General features: G+C 36.0%; 1 pseudogene; it reads right to left on the bottom strand.

Annotated features, from left to right (window-relative positions):
- Nucleotides 1-12,680: 12,680 nt before the first annotated feature.
- LOC120164836 lies at nucleotides 12,681-13,653 on the bottom strand (annotated as a pseudogene).
- Nucleotides 13,654-14,685: the final 1,032 nt, after the last annotated feature.

The following is a 14,685-nucleotide window of genomic DNA, read 5'->3' as shown; positions in this document are numbered from 1 at the left end:
TTTTTAGGTTTTTAACCTCGTTTCCAGAATTCTTGATCTTAAGTTCTTCTATCTCTTTTGTTAAGGCCATGATTTGTGCTTCCAAGGTATCATTTTATTGGGAACTCTTTACGTCTAATTCGTTGAATATAGTCTGCACTTCCTCTGGGATATTTTCTAAGGCTTCAAGCTTCTTGTGATTAAGGGACCCTAGTTTTTCTTGGTCAATGGATTCCAATTGATCCAACACCTCCTTATCCTCCCTTACTGAGTCTTCGAGTTTAGCAATCTTACCTTGGAATGACTTGATGATGTATTTCGAAGAGTCTCTATTTTTTCTTGTGTTACGGGTCTTGACTCCCTCAGACCCTATTATTTTTTTACATTGCAAAACCATCTCGTCCTACGATAAACCTCGCTCTAATACCACTTGTCACGGGGATAGACTATCGGCTAGCTGGTCCGTGCAACCCTTAGATACCTTGCTCGGTCGCTTATCTTCTAAGTCAGCCTAAACTCTTAGGTTTATATTATTATGGCGATAAGTATGATGTAAAAACATTGAAAAATAAGTAAACATATGTGGGAAAAACTTTTATAATGAAGTCCCCTTACATTCAATGACTACTCCTAGTCTAACTACAACTAAAACTCTTAATTTAGTTAAAACTCTCATATTTGAGTCATATTCAAACAAGTACTATGCTACTTGCCTTTATTTTCCAAGTAATGGCCAAACTTGCTTGGTGGACATGCCTTAAGTCGGTACTGACCTTGACCCTCAGTGCAAACTTAATATGCACAGGCCTCGGCCATATGTGCCCCCGATGTGCACTGTCCTCACCCCCAAGTGGCCTCCTTTGTGCGCTCGTCTTGGTCCTAGGCACACACCCGGTGTGTGCTGGTCTTGAGCCTTAGTGTGTCCTGGTGCGTGATGGCTAAAGCCCTCAATAGAGCTTGGCGTGTGTTGAACTCGGCTCCAGGCTCTCCTTTGTGTGTGGCGGTCTCGACCATAAGAGACCCTAGATATGCATATTTCATGTTTGTGGGTAGTTTGGGGTAGCCGTGTCTTGACTAGGTATGATGCTATGTGCATCTTGGTCTCAGCATGGCACTTGTAAGCTGCCTGGGTCGGGTTTGTCGCGCCCTGATGAGTGTTGGTATTGGCACCATGGTGGGAGCAGTTGCCTTGTGATTGTCGTGGCCCCACGGGTAGTCTGGTGTGGGCCGACTTTGCTCAATAAGTTTGCGGCCCGTGACATTATCCTCTACTTGTTCTAGCGATGCCCTCGTCTCTAGGTTTGCTTTATTGCTTTGTTTGTGGCTTCAAAAGTTGTTTTCAAGGTGGTGTTCACCTTTTTTAGAGCATTATTGACATGTTGAATTACTGTTAAGGTCTTGGTCTCTTCTTTCTCACCTTGTAACAACGGGACACTACCTTGCCATCAGGAATCCATAATGCTCGTTACTTTGGCTTAAGGAATGATAAAGGCTTTGATCTGGATAAAGAAGTTTAACCCGATGACAAAATCAAAGTTGTCTATAGGGATTACCATAAAATTTACGTTGTCCTTCCATCATCCGATCTTCAAATTTACCTTCCGTGCTACTCTAACGATTGGAACTTCTTCAGCGTTGATTATCTTGTTTGCTTCCTTTAACGATTCAATTTTGAGCCCAAGATTGTCGGTGACTCTTTTTTATATGAATAAATTGGTTGCCCAGTATCCACGAGGGCAACACCTGATTATTTGGCAAGGTTGATGTTCACGTATATTAATCCTTGTTTTTGGCTTTTATTTTGTGTGACTTGGAGGGGGTAATTTTGTGGCCTTTTTGGTCTTCTCCTTCGGTGCTCCTTTCTCGCTTGCAACTTACCCTCGACTTAACACTTATTCCTCTGAATGGTTGTCTTCTTCGGCAATAGCTGCGAGATTTTTAGTTTGGGGGCAATCCCTTGCAAAGTGTCCTTACTCGTACCAATTGAAGCAACAAATAGTTTGGATGTCCTCCTTTTCTTTTGATTTGTTGCGTTGATGGGATCTGCCTTTTGTAGGTTACTCATCGTCACTTTATAGGCTTTGTTCTTGGCCTTCAGTGTGGTTTCTCTTATTAAACCCACGGTTTTTGATTTTGGAGGCTTGGGTTTTTTAACACCTAGTTCAATGAGAGATTCGATGATTGTTTAGAATATTATTTGACACCCTTTCTTTCCAACTCGTTTTTGGCCCATTGTTTTAATATGTCCATAAAGGTGAATAACCCATCCTCTTCGGTCAGACTCGGGACTTGTAGGCTTAGCTCGACAAATTGTCGATCGTGCTCTCTTAGCGAGCTTTCTTGCCTAAGACCCCTTAATTTTGATAGTGCTTCGTTCTCGGCATGATAAGGGTAAAATTGTTCTTTGAACTCAGCTTGGAACTCTGCCTATGTTCCAATGGTGGTGTCGTCTCGTTTCATCTTGGCCCACTTACATCGTCCCCCATGTGCACTACCCTCGCCCCTAAATAACCTCCTATATGTGCCCATCTTAGTCCTAGGCGCACACCGGGTGTGTGCTGGTCTCGACCTGTTGAGTTAATCGATTGATAGAATCAGCCAAGAGGGGGGTGAATTGGCAATTAAAAATTTGGTGGAAGCTTTTGCAGTAAATTGAAAGTAATTGCACAGCGATTTAGAGTGGTTTGACTTTGTCAACCAAAGTCTACGTCCACTACCTTAGCTATCCACACTAAGGATTTTCCACAAATTCACTAATATGTCTTTCTTTTGAGGACAAAGAGTAACCTTACAAACCCTCAAGAATTATACCCCAAATTCTTGAAAACACTCTCTCCCAAAGAGAACAATACAAATTTGCAAACTTACAAGGAAATCCTCACAAGGTAGATTGTTTGCACAATTTTAGAACAAAGAAAAGAACACTCAAGAATGAATACAATTGAGTACAAGTAGTGTTCTTGAAAGCAAAATGAATATTGAATGAAAAATAGGCTTGAAATGCTCAAACTTGAGGTTTATGCTTTCTCTTTGATTCTCTCTTGATTCTAGTTGCTTGTTGTTTCTTATTATTGATCAATGGCTTCTAAGCTTGTTTAAATACACCTTCAAATGATTCTGAACGTTGGGGATGATTAGTGGAGTCAATAGAGTCATTTAAGTGTGAAAACAATTAATATTTCTGCTTGGATCGTGGGGGGAATCGGTACCCCCTCATAGGGAATCGGTTCCCTAAGTGTAAAATTCAAATATTTCGACCGTTAAACAGGGGGAATCAGTACCCCCTTGGGGGGGAATCGGTTCCCTCCGAGCATTCTGTTTTTCTCGGAGCCAAACCATTCAGGGGGAATCGGTACCCCCTTGGGGGGGAATCGGTTCCCTCTGAGCAATCTTGAATTTTTGTTTTGAAATGGTTCGAAATATTTTGTAAAATTGTTTTGAAATTATTTTAAGATTAAAACTTAATTTTTACACTTGAGTAAGGATTAAATATGACATTTGAAAGCTTTGGAGTAATATTCTGATATTCGAATAATTATATCGAATATACTTAGAAAATCTTTTTGGAAAATCTTAAAATTCATTTAACTTAATTTGTTATATTGAATTATCAAAATGTTTTCAACAATATCCCCCTTTTTGATATAACAAAACATTTTAGTAATTTTAAGATTTTATTTTGAAATCAAGTTTGAAATTACTCCCCCTTACTCTAACACTTCTCCCCTTTAAAACACTTTTAACATTTCTCCCCTTTTTGTTAGATCAAAAAGACTTTTAAAATATTTTAAATAAGGTTTTGAAATCATTCAGCCAACTGATTATATATAGATAAATAGCTTAAGCTGTTAAGATCATAATCAAGAGAAACGTTAGCCATTAGTTTCATAATCAATATTCATAAACATGTAATGGATAATTGGTCATATATGTCTAAAGATGCAAAATAAACACGAAATCCAAATCAAATGTACTAAACATAAGTTTGAACAACCAAAAATAAACAATCCAAAAGCATTCAAAATGTTTATAACAATTTTAAGTTTTAAATTCAAACCAAACAAAACTAAAACAAAGCAAGATCTATTCATCCATAGAAGGATTGGGAGGAGGAGGAGGATATCGAGCTCTCATCTCAAGAGAGAGTCAATCCAAACGATCGTTCATCTCCCGTTGTTGAGCCCCCAAGGAAGTGAGCTGGGACTCAATGAAAGAAAAACGTGATTCCATGGATGCATAATGTAAGTTAAATGTCTCCATAAAATATTGAAAATAGGGAGGCATTTGATCCGCTTGTTGTGCTTTCTCCGCGGGCTGATCTGGTTCGTCTTCATTGTCAGAATTGTCATCAACTACTGGTGGTGCTTGAGAAGAACTAGCTCCCGGAGTAAGTTCAGCAGATCGAACCCATACGCCGGTTTCTTTATCCTTGGTCCATCCCGATCTCGTTAAGGAAAGAAGATTGATTTGTTTTTTAAGAGGAATGGAGGCATCTAGACCAACTCTAAGCTCGGCTTTAGAAAAAAGATTACTCAGAATGCAACCATAAACTAGAGAAGAATAGAGTTTCTTATTTGGAACTAAATTTACAGTTTCAACGATTTCAGTAAAAATAATCTCAGGAAGATTTATTTTAATATTGTTTTCAAAACAATGTAACCACCAAAGATCCAAAGCTCTAAGAGTATAATAACGACCTCCGGATGGTCGAAACCACCAAGTGATCATTAGATGAAGAAAATGCTCATAAAGATCTAAGACACTTGCACTATCCCTTCTTTTATATCGAGAACCTAATAATTGTTTTTCAATAGATAAACCACCATTATCTAATCCTAATGTATTGGCTATGTAAGTCGGGTCAAGATAGAAGTATTGTCCTAGAAGGTAGGAATGAACTCCTATGGTTTCGGATTGATTTCAGTTTTTAATACAAACAACATTAGAATAAAAGATACGAACAAGCTGATGGTAAACCTTAGGTTCAAGATCACAGAGTTTATCAAATTTCCATTCTCGTAAGATAGGGAGATATTTAAAATTGATATCAATCATAGCTTGAAGAGATGTGATACGTTCTTCTCTAATTTTATACGAGTCAAAATACTGATAATACCAAAAACGATGATTTCTAGGACCAGGTTGATTGAAGCACGAGTTTTGGTTAGTTAAATTAGGATCAATGTGATTAGGAATAGGATTTGGTGGGATAAGAGGAGGATTTGGATGAGGGTTTGATTGACGGTTTGAACGACTAGACCTAGCTCGTTTTGACATGGTTTCAGAAATCGGAATAGAATGGATAACTTGCAATTTAGAAAAACACATGTATGTAATTCAATCAATCCCAAAACTCAATTGATTCCTCAATATTTCAAGGTTCTCTAAAACAAATCTAATGGGCAAAGTTTTGAAAAATATTGAAAATAATGTTTGAAAAACTATAGTATGTATAGTTAACATGTAAATAACACAATTAAATCAAAACACAATTTTTTTTTAAAATATTTCGAAAATTCAAAAATTATTTGAAAACTTGTGAGATTTTGATGAAATTGGTTGTAAAATATAGTTTCTAAACACTAAACAATCAATGCCCAATCATTATTTCAATCTAGAACTAAGTAAATCTAGTCTTATGTTCAAAAATTGACAAAATAGAAGTTTTAGAAAAATACCTTGAAGATTTTCGGATTTTGTGAGAATGTGATGATTTTTGCACTAGTTTGATGATTCCAACAGGTTTAGGAATTGAAAGATGAAGAGATTCCGAATAAAAATCGATGTTTGAAGCAAAGTGGAGATTTTGAGTGATAGAGAGAGTGAGAGGCGGCAAAGAAGAGAAAGAGAGATAAAAGAGGAAAAAGGGATTCTGGCCGAGTATATCCAGAACCCTTGGGGGGTATCGATTCCCCTAAGGGGGGAATCGGTTCCTATTCAAAGGGGGAATCGGTTCCCCTTCATGGGGGTATCGATTCCCTCTGCCTATAATTCAAAAATCTATATTTTAAACCTTCACAAATGTTAAATTAATTTGCTCTAGTGGTATTGGCATCTCATATATAGAAAAATTAATTATGTTCAATCAAACAATTTATCCTTAAACTACATTTGAACATAAAATCAATTTTAACTAAGAATCATAAACTCCCCCTAACTAATAGAAAAGAATGCAAACAAAAAATATTATTTTTATAAGCATTTTCCATTTATTCTAAAAGTGCTACAATTGATTTAAACACTAAGTGAAGATAGGTCAATTAAACCTAATTCTCTCCTAAGTGTTCAAAATCTTTCTTTGTCTAAAGGTTTTGTAAAGATATCTGCTAATTGGTGTAAAGTATCAACAAATTCTAAAACTACATCTTCCTTAGTGACATGGTCTCTAATGAAGTGATGTCTAATTTCAATGTGCTTAGTTCTATAGTGTTGGATGGGATTTTTAGTGAGACAAATAGCACTAGTATTGTCACACTTGATAGGAATAGTACTTACATCAATTTCATAATCAAAAATTTGTTGTTTCATCCATAAAACTTGTGCATAACAACTACCAGCTGAAATATATTCAGATTCAGTGGTAGATAATGCAACACAATTTTGTTTCTTTGAAAACCAAGAAATCAACATATTTCCAAGGAAATGGAAAGTACCGGAGGTGCTTTTCCTATCTAATTTGCATCCTCCATAATCAGCATCAGAAAAGGCATGCAAGCTAAAGCTAGAGTCTCTAGGATACCAAAGTCCTAAACTAGGAGTGTCCTTAAGGTATCTAAAAATTCTCTTAATAACTAGCAAATGTGATTCCTTAGGGCATGATTGAAATCTAGCACACAAGCAAACACTAAACATAATGTCCGTCTACTTACAGTTAGATAAAGTAAAGATCCAATCATTGACCTATATAATTTAATATCTACACATTTACCTCCTTCATCTAAGTCAAGCTTTGTTAAAGAGCTCATTGGAGTGTCATGAGGCTTGCCATTTTCCAGTCCAAATTTCTTGAGCATATCTTTGACATACTTATCTTGATTGATGAAGATGCCATCTTTTCTTTGCTTGATTTGGAGTCCCAAGAAAAATGAGAGCTCCCCCATCATGCTCATTTCGAATTCGCTTTATATTAGCTTAGAAAATTCTTGGCAAAGAACATCATTAGTAGAACCAAATATTATATCATCAACATAAATTTAAACTACTAATAAATCTTTACCTTTATGTTTTAAAAACAATGTAGTGTTAACCTTCCCTTTTGAAAAACCTTTTTCAATTAAAAAGTTTGACAATCTTTCATACCAAGCTCTAGGAGCTTGTTTTAAACCATAAAGTGCTTTTGTCAAATTAAGAACATGATCCGGAAATTTTGAATCTTCAAAACCTGGAGGTTGTTCCACATACACTTCTTCTTTTATAAAACCATTTAAAAATGCACTTTTAACATCCATTTGATATAATTTAAATTCATGAAAACATGCAAATTCTAATAACATTCTAATTTCTCCTATCCTAGCTACGGGATCGTATGTTTCATCATAGTCTATGTCCTCTTCTTGAGTATACACTTGAGCAACAAGTCTAGCCTTGTTTCTCACTATATTACCACTTTCATCGAGTTTATTCCTAAATACCCATCTAGTACCAACAATAGATTTATTACTAGGCCTTTCAACTAATGTCCATACTTTACTCCTCTCAAATTGATTTAACTCTTCTTGCATAGCCATAATCCAATGTTCATCTTTTAATGCTTCTTTAATATTCTTAGGCTCTATGCATGAGATAAATGACATATAATTATTTCTAAGAGAGGATCGAGTTGTTACCCCTTTGGATGGATCACCTATAATTTCACCATCCTTGACATAGTTGTACTCTCTTGGATAAGATACTTCCCTTTCTTCAATGGTTGGATTCTCGAGAGGATCATGAGTTACCTTATCTTTTGTTTCTTCCTTTGATGATGGTTCTCCAACGTCATGTCTAACGTCATTTATAATGCATACATCATCATTCATATAAGAATCCTTCCTCGGAAGGGGATTATCATCGAAAACAACATGTATAGACTCTTCTACAACTAAATTTCTTTTATTAAATACTCGATAAGCTTTAGAATTTAAGGAATAACCCAGAAAAATTCCTTCATCACTTTTAGCATCAAATTTGACATGGTTTTCTTTACCGTTGTTCAAAACAAAACATTTACATCCCAAAGGATGAAAATAGTTAATGCTAGGCTTTTTATTTTAGAAACATTTACTTGATTTACAACATAACAAGCGGTATTTGTGGCTTCCGCCCAAAAATATTTTGGCAAATTATTTTCACAAAGCATGGTTCTAGCCATTTCATCTAAAGTTTGATTTTTCCTCTCAACAACTCCATTTTGTTGAGGGGTTCTAGGTGATGAAAAATTATGGCCAATACCATTAGAATTACAAAATTCAGTAAATCCAAGATTTTCAAATTCAGTGTCATGATCACTCCTAACAATAGTTATAGAGTAACCTTTTTTGTTTTGGATTATTTTTGAAAATGTGATGAAAAGTTCTAATGCTTCATCTTTAGTACTTAAAAATAGAACCCAAGTATATCTAGAATAATCATCTACCAAGATAAATGTATATTGTTTTCCACCCAAGCTACTAGTCCTAGTTGGCCCAAAAAGATCTAAGTGGATCTATTGTAATACTCTACTAGTTGACACATCATTAATGGATTTAAAAGAAACTCGCTTTTGTTTTCCTTTAGCAAAAGCATCACAGATTTTATCATTATCAAATTTTAGTTTAGGCAACCCTCGAACTAATTCTCCTTGAACTAACCGTTGCAAAACACTCATGCTAGCATGTCCTAGTCTCCTATGCCATAACCAACTATCATGCTCATCTTTTGCACCTAGGCATAAATTAGTCACATTAATAGAATCTAAATGCACCATGTAAATGTTTCATATTCTATGACCAACAAGCATAATCTGATTAGATGCAATATCAATAACTTTACAACCATTAGTTCCAAACATGACATTGAATCCTTTATCACAAAATTGACTAATACTCAAAAGATTATGCTTTAATCCATTCACATATAAAAAAATTTTAATTTGTATGGAAGAGGTATTACCTATTGTGCCTATACCTTCAATGTGACCTTTTGAATTATCACCAAAAGTCAATTCTCCTCCATTTTTGGCGTTAAGCTCTATGAACCGGTTTTTGTCCTCGGTCATGTGTCTCGAGCATCCACTATCAAGGTACCATGAATTTGAATTTGTTTCTCGTGCCTTGTAGCAATGCTCATTTCCCTACAAACATAGATTAATTTTTTATTTTTGGTACCCAAATTCTTTTGGGTCCATATTCATTAGTTTCCAAAATCCTAGTCCCCTTAGGTATCCATTTGTGTAGGATATCTTTATCTTTAGTAGTAATGAGTTCTTTAGGAACCCACATACTTCTAACAATTTTTTCATTAGAGGTTCTTTGGGGACCTCTATGATTGTAGTTTTTAAAATCTTTTCTAACAAAGTTGGATTTTGAATATTCTCCTTTTTCAAAACGTTTTGTTCCAACTTTATCAAAAGAAGTTTTAAGATCATCAATTTTCTTTTGATGATCACCATTGACCTTTGAAAGTAAATTTTGTAAATCCAAAATTTTCTTTTCAAACTCTTCTAGTTTGATTTGTAAATCTTTGATTTTACTTTCAAGATCGTTGTTGGTTTTGGATATGAGTTTGTTTTCATTTTTCAATTTTGAAACATCATTTTTATATTTTAAAAATAATTTCTCATAATCCGAAGCCAACCCATTATATTCCTCTAATAGCTCATCATAGGATAAATCATCAAAATCAGATGAGTTAGAGGTTACCTTAGAATCTTCCCCGAATGCCATCAAGCACAAGTTTGCTACTTCTTGTTCCTCTTCATCGGAACCTTCTTCATCGCTCCATGTAGCCACAAGAGCCTTGTGTTTATTCTTTGATTGACCATTTCTCTTCAATTGTGGGCAATCATATTTGACATGCCCTGACTTTTTGCATTCATAGCAAATGACCGGGTCCTTCTCTTTTGGTTCATTTTTAAAGCCTTCATTTCGTTTGAATTTTCTTCCTCGGTAAGGTCTCATCATTTTTCTGAACCGTTTGGCAAACAATGCCATTTCCTCGTCATCGTCATCTTCATTCGAATCACTCTCGTCTTTTGTGGATTTGAGAGCAACTCCAATATTTTTCTTCTTCTCCTTCTCCTTTGGTGTCTCGTCAATCTTATCGAGGTCTACCTCATCTTCAAGCATTATTTCATGAGTGAGGAGGGAACCGATTAGTTCTTCAAGAGTTAAGGACGTTAGGTCCTTAGACTCGATGATTGCCGTCTTCTTTGATTGCCATGCTTTTGGAAGGGAGTAAACTAACTTCCTCACAAGCTTTTCATTTGAAATGAACTCTCCATATGATTTGAGACCATTGACAATCATTGAGAATCTATCCGTCATAGCTTTGATATCTTCATTTGGTTTCATCCTGAAATTTTCATAGCTATGCGTTAGAATACTAATTTTAGATTTTTTTACCTCATCGGTACTTTCATGAGTGACTTGAAGCTTGTCCTATATTTATTTGGCGGTTGTACAAGATGAAACTCTTCCGTATTCATCTGGTCCAAGAGCACAAAATATGATATGAATGGCTTTAGTGTTGATCTGGAACAATCTTGTCTCTCATTCACTCCACATTCTTGGATGAGTAAGAGGCTTGATATATCCGTCTTCTACAACATTCCATGCTCTCATGTCACTTGCTTGAATGAAGTACATCATCCTATTTTTCCAATAGGCATAGTTAGCCCCATTGAAGAAATGAGGCTTGTTGACGGGCATCGAATCGAGACCAGAGTCGAAGTTTGAAGTAGAGGCCATTGATGACTTTGATTATCGATGTAACTCTTCCTGAATCGACTCAAGAGGCGATTAAACCTTCAAATGAGTTAGGCTCTGATGCCAATTGTTGAGTTAATCGATTGACGGAATCGGCCAAGAGGGGGTAAATTGGCAATTAAAAATTTGGTGGAAGCTTTTGCAGAAAATTGAAAGTAATTGCACATCAATTTAGAGTGGTTCGACTTTGTCAACCAAAGTCTACGTCCACTACCTTACCTGTCCACACTAAGGATTTTCCACAAATTCACTAATTTGTCTTTCTTTTGAGGACAAAGAGTAACCTTACAAACCCTCAAGAATTATACCCCAAATTCTTGAGAACACTCTTTCCCAAAGAGAACAATACAAATTTACAAGGAAATCCTCACAAGGTAGATTGTTTGCACAATTCTAGAACAAAGAAAAGAACACTCAAGAATGAATACAATTGAGTAAAAGTAGTGTTCTTGAAAGCAAAATGAATATTGAATGAAAAATAGGCTTGAAATGCTCAAACTTGAGGTTTGATGCTTTCTCTTTGATTCTCTCTTGATTCTAGTTGCTTGTTGTTTCTTATTATTGATCAATGGCTTCTAAGCTTGTTTAAATATACCTTCAAATGATTCTGAACGTTGGGGATGATTAGTGGAGTCAATAGAGCCGTTTAAGTGTGAAAACAATTAATATTTTTACTTGGAGCGTAGGGGAAATCGGTACCCCCTCATAGGGAATCGATTCCCTAAGTATAAAATTCAAATATTTCGACCATTAAACAGGGGGGAATCGGTACCCCCTTGGGGGGGAATCGATTCCCTCCGAGCATTCTGTTTTTCTCGGAGCCAAACCATTCAGGGGGGAATCGGTTCCCTCTGAGCAATCTGGAATTTTTGTTTTTGAAATAGTTTGAAATATTTTGTAAAATTGTTTTGAAATTATTTTAAAATTAAAACTTAATTTTTACACTTGAGTAAGGATTAAAAATGACATTTGAAAGATTTGGAGTAATATTTTGATATTCGAATAATTATATCGAATATACTTAGAAAATATTTTTGGAAAATCTTAAAATTCATTTAACTTAATTTGTTATATCGAAATATCAAAATATTTTCAATACGACATTTAGTGTGTCCCATTGCGTGATGGCTAAAGCCCTCGATAGACCTTGGCATCGTCGGCCTCTGCTCCAGGCTCTCCTTGGTGTGCGACTCGACCTTAGGCGACCCTGGACGTGCATAGGTCGTTCTTGTGGGTAGTTGGGACGGCCGTGTCTTGACTCAGTACGACGTTGTGTGTCTTGGTGCGGTCCTTGTGAGCTGCATGGGTCATGTATATCGCGCTCTGATAGGTGTTGGTCTCGACACCATGATGGGAGCAGCCTATCTTATGTTGGTCGTGGCCCCTTGGGTAGTCTGGTGTGGACCAACTTTGCTCATAAGTTCGCGGCCCGTGACACATGTATCATTAGTACTAGCATTAGCAAGAAAACAAAGCTCAAACTGATTTGCAGGTTCTTGATCAAATGTTCTCAACATACAAAATTTGTTCATCACAGTTTCTGAGTATTTGAACGAGTTGCATGGAAACGTGGATTATTCATACCCTGTTTCTTACTTTTTTATTATAGAGGGGATAACTTCTTCGATGGATATGATAATTCATTAGATAAAGAAAAAAACAATGAGTTGGTGTAAAATGGTAATTAACCCGGAAAAGGTAAAAGTTAAAAAGATTTCTTTTCTTTTTGGGTCTGTACAAAAAGACAAGATGGAAAATCTGTTAACATAGACCCGAAAATTCCGAGATGACAGTACATGAATCACTGACCATTTTTTTTTTTCTTTGCTTTGTACCTTTAATTGTTAGACCCAAAAAACCTTCATGCTCGCCTCCTTTGCAGCTTTACAAACGGGACAAGAATCAAGAAAAGCTTCACAAGACATGCACGAGCAGAGGTGCCTGCAAGGTAGGAAGAGAACGCACGAGGTCCTAGAGTTGTAGTGTTTGCAGGGGCAAGCAATCTTTTTACTGCTGTCTTCTTTCCCTTCCTGTTTATCATCACACGAGCTAACGCAAAGGGACTCGGCATCTTCACCAGCATTGCTGACCATGATTATCCCCTTTTTGACCTGCGCCACTGCGTTGCTGAGATCCAACGCCATTGCTTCGTTTGCTTTCGCCAGTCTTTCCCATGACTCACTCTCCATTTCCACTTTCTTGAGGCAGGCTTCGAGCTCCAGTGTTTTCTTTGTCGCTCGTGCCAAGTCTTCTTCTTTTCGCCTCATCAAATGCAAAGCCTTCGATTCCAAAACATCTATCAAGGTCGCCAGTTGATTCCTCCTTTTTCTCGTAGAACAGATTTTAGCCTCTCGTTCTGTTTCAAGATGGTGGGAGATTTTCAGTAAAATGAAAACCAACAAAAATGGACAATTCCTAAAGCAAAAGAAAATTTAAAGAAAGAGAATCTTGCCTGCAAATGAAGAATGAAATCAAGTTCCTGCCTTTGTACCTCCAATTGAGCATCTAAAGATTTAGAAAGCGCCATGGAGAGAAAACCATCACACATTGACGACGAAGAAGAAGAGAAGTTCTGAGCGTTTGGGTCCAGATGGGGAGGAACCATCATCTGTTGAGGAGGGTGACAAAAATCAGGATCAAAGGGTGCAGGGATTGACATGCAATCCTGAAGACCGTACATGGGCAAAGATAAGCTCAAGTTTTCAGGGTACAAATGCGCTTGAACAGCCATAACAACTACCATCTGAAATTCACGTAAACTCTTTGAAAAGGAAGAGTATTAATATACAATCAAAAGGAAAATGGGGTTTGGTTGAAAGATGGGAAGGCTGAGGCTCTCCGTACAAATCAGAAGAGATGCATGACCCAATTTCTCGGTCTATCTTAGGTTTCTTAATAGGCATAACCTCTGCCTTCTTTGTTGCTTTTGCTTTAACTGAAATAAACCATCACGAAACAAACCCGTGGATGGTTCTGAGTAGGAAAGCCCAACAAAAGCTTCAAAAACAATTTTGTGGACATAATAATGATGCCCTTTTGGACTGACGTATTTATGTTCTTCGTTGTTTTTTGTTAAGGAACTAAATAAGGAAGTGGGACAGAGAGTTAGGGAGTGCTTAGGACTCTCTCTTTATCTCTCCCTGGTCTTTTGTCTAATCCAAAAAGAGAGATAGAAAGGTTGCGGTAAACGACGACGTACACATGCAGATTTTGTGACAGCGAGTCACACAACTAACGGGGTCAGAAAGAGAGAGAAATCCACTTAATTGGGAAGTGAAGGAGTAACTGTGTTCATTCGGTTAAAAAGGTGACCGATCAAATCGAATTATCATTAATCAAATTTTTTTTTATTTAACCGTTAACCGAATCAATTTTTTTTAAATACTAATCGATCCAAATAAATTTCAGTTAATTTTCGAATTAATCAAATTTTTTTAAAATTTTCTAATTTATATAAAAATTGAATATTTTTTAATTTAAAAAACAATTTATAATTAATTTAAATAATATATAATTATAAAATAAAATTTTTATATAGTTTTTTTAATTAATTAATAATGATTTAGGTTTAAAAATTATTGGATATTAAATTATTAATTAGATTTTAAATGGTTTGGGCTAAGCCTATATTTTATATATAATATATTTAAAATTTAATTTCGGTTAATTAACCGATTTCGAATTGAATTAAATGTTAATCGAATTTTAAAAAATTTATTAACCGTTCTCTGATCGAACTAATTCGATGACCGACCGAATTAAC

Source organism: Hibiscus syriacus, unplaced genomic scaffold (genome assembly GCF_006381635.1).
Source record: "Hibiscus syriacus cultivar Baekdansim isolate YM2019G1 unplaced genomic scaffold, ASM638163v2 tig00111543_pilon, whole genome shotgun sequence".
Lineage (NCBI taxonomy): Eukaryota > Viridiplantae > Streptophyta > Magnoliopsida > Malvales > Malvaceae > Hibiscus > Hibiscus syriacus.
The sequence above is the reverse complement of the archived record's forward strand: the minus strand, read 5'-3'. Positions and strand labels throughout refer to the sequence as shown.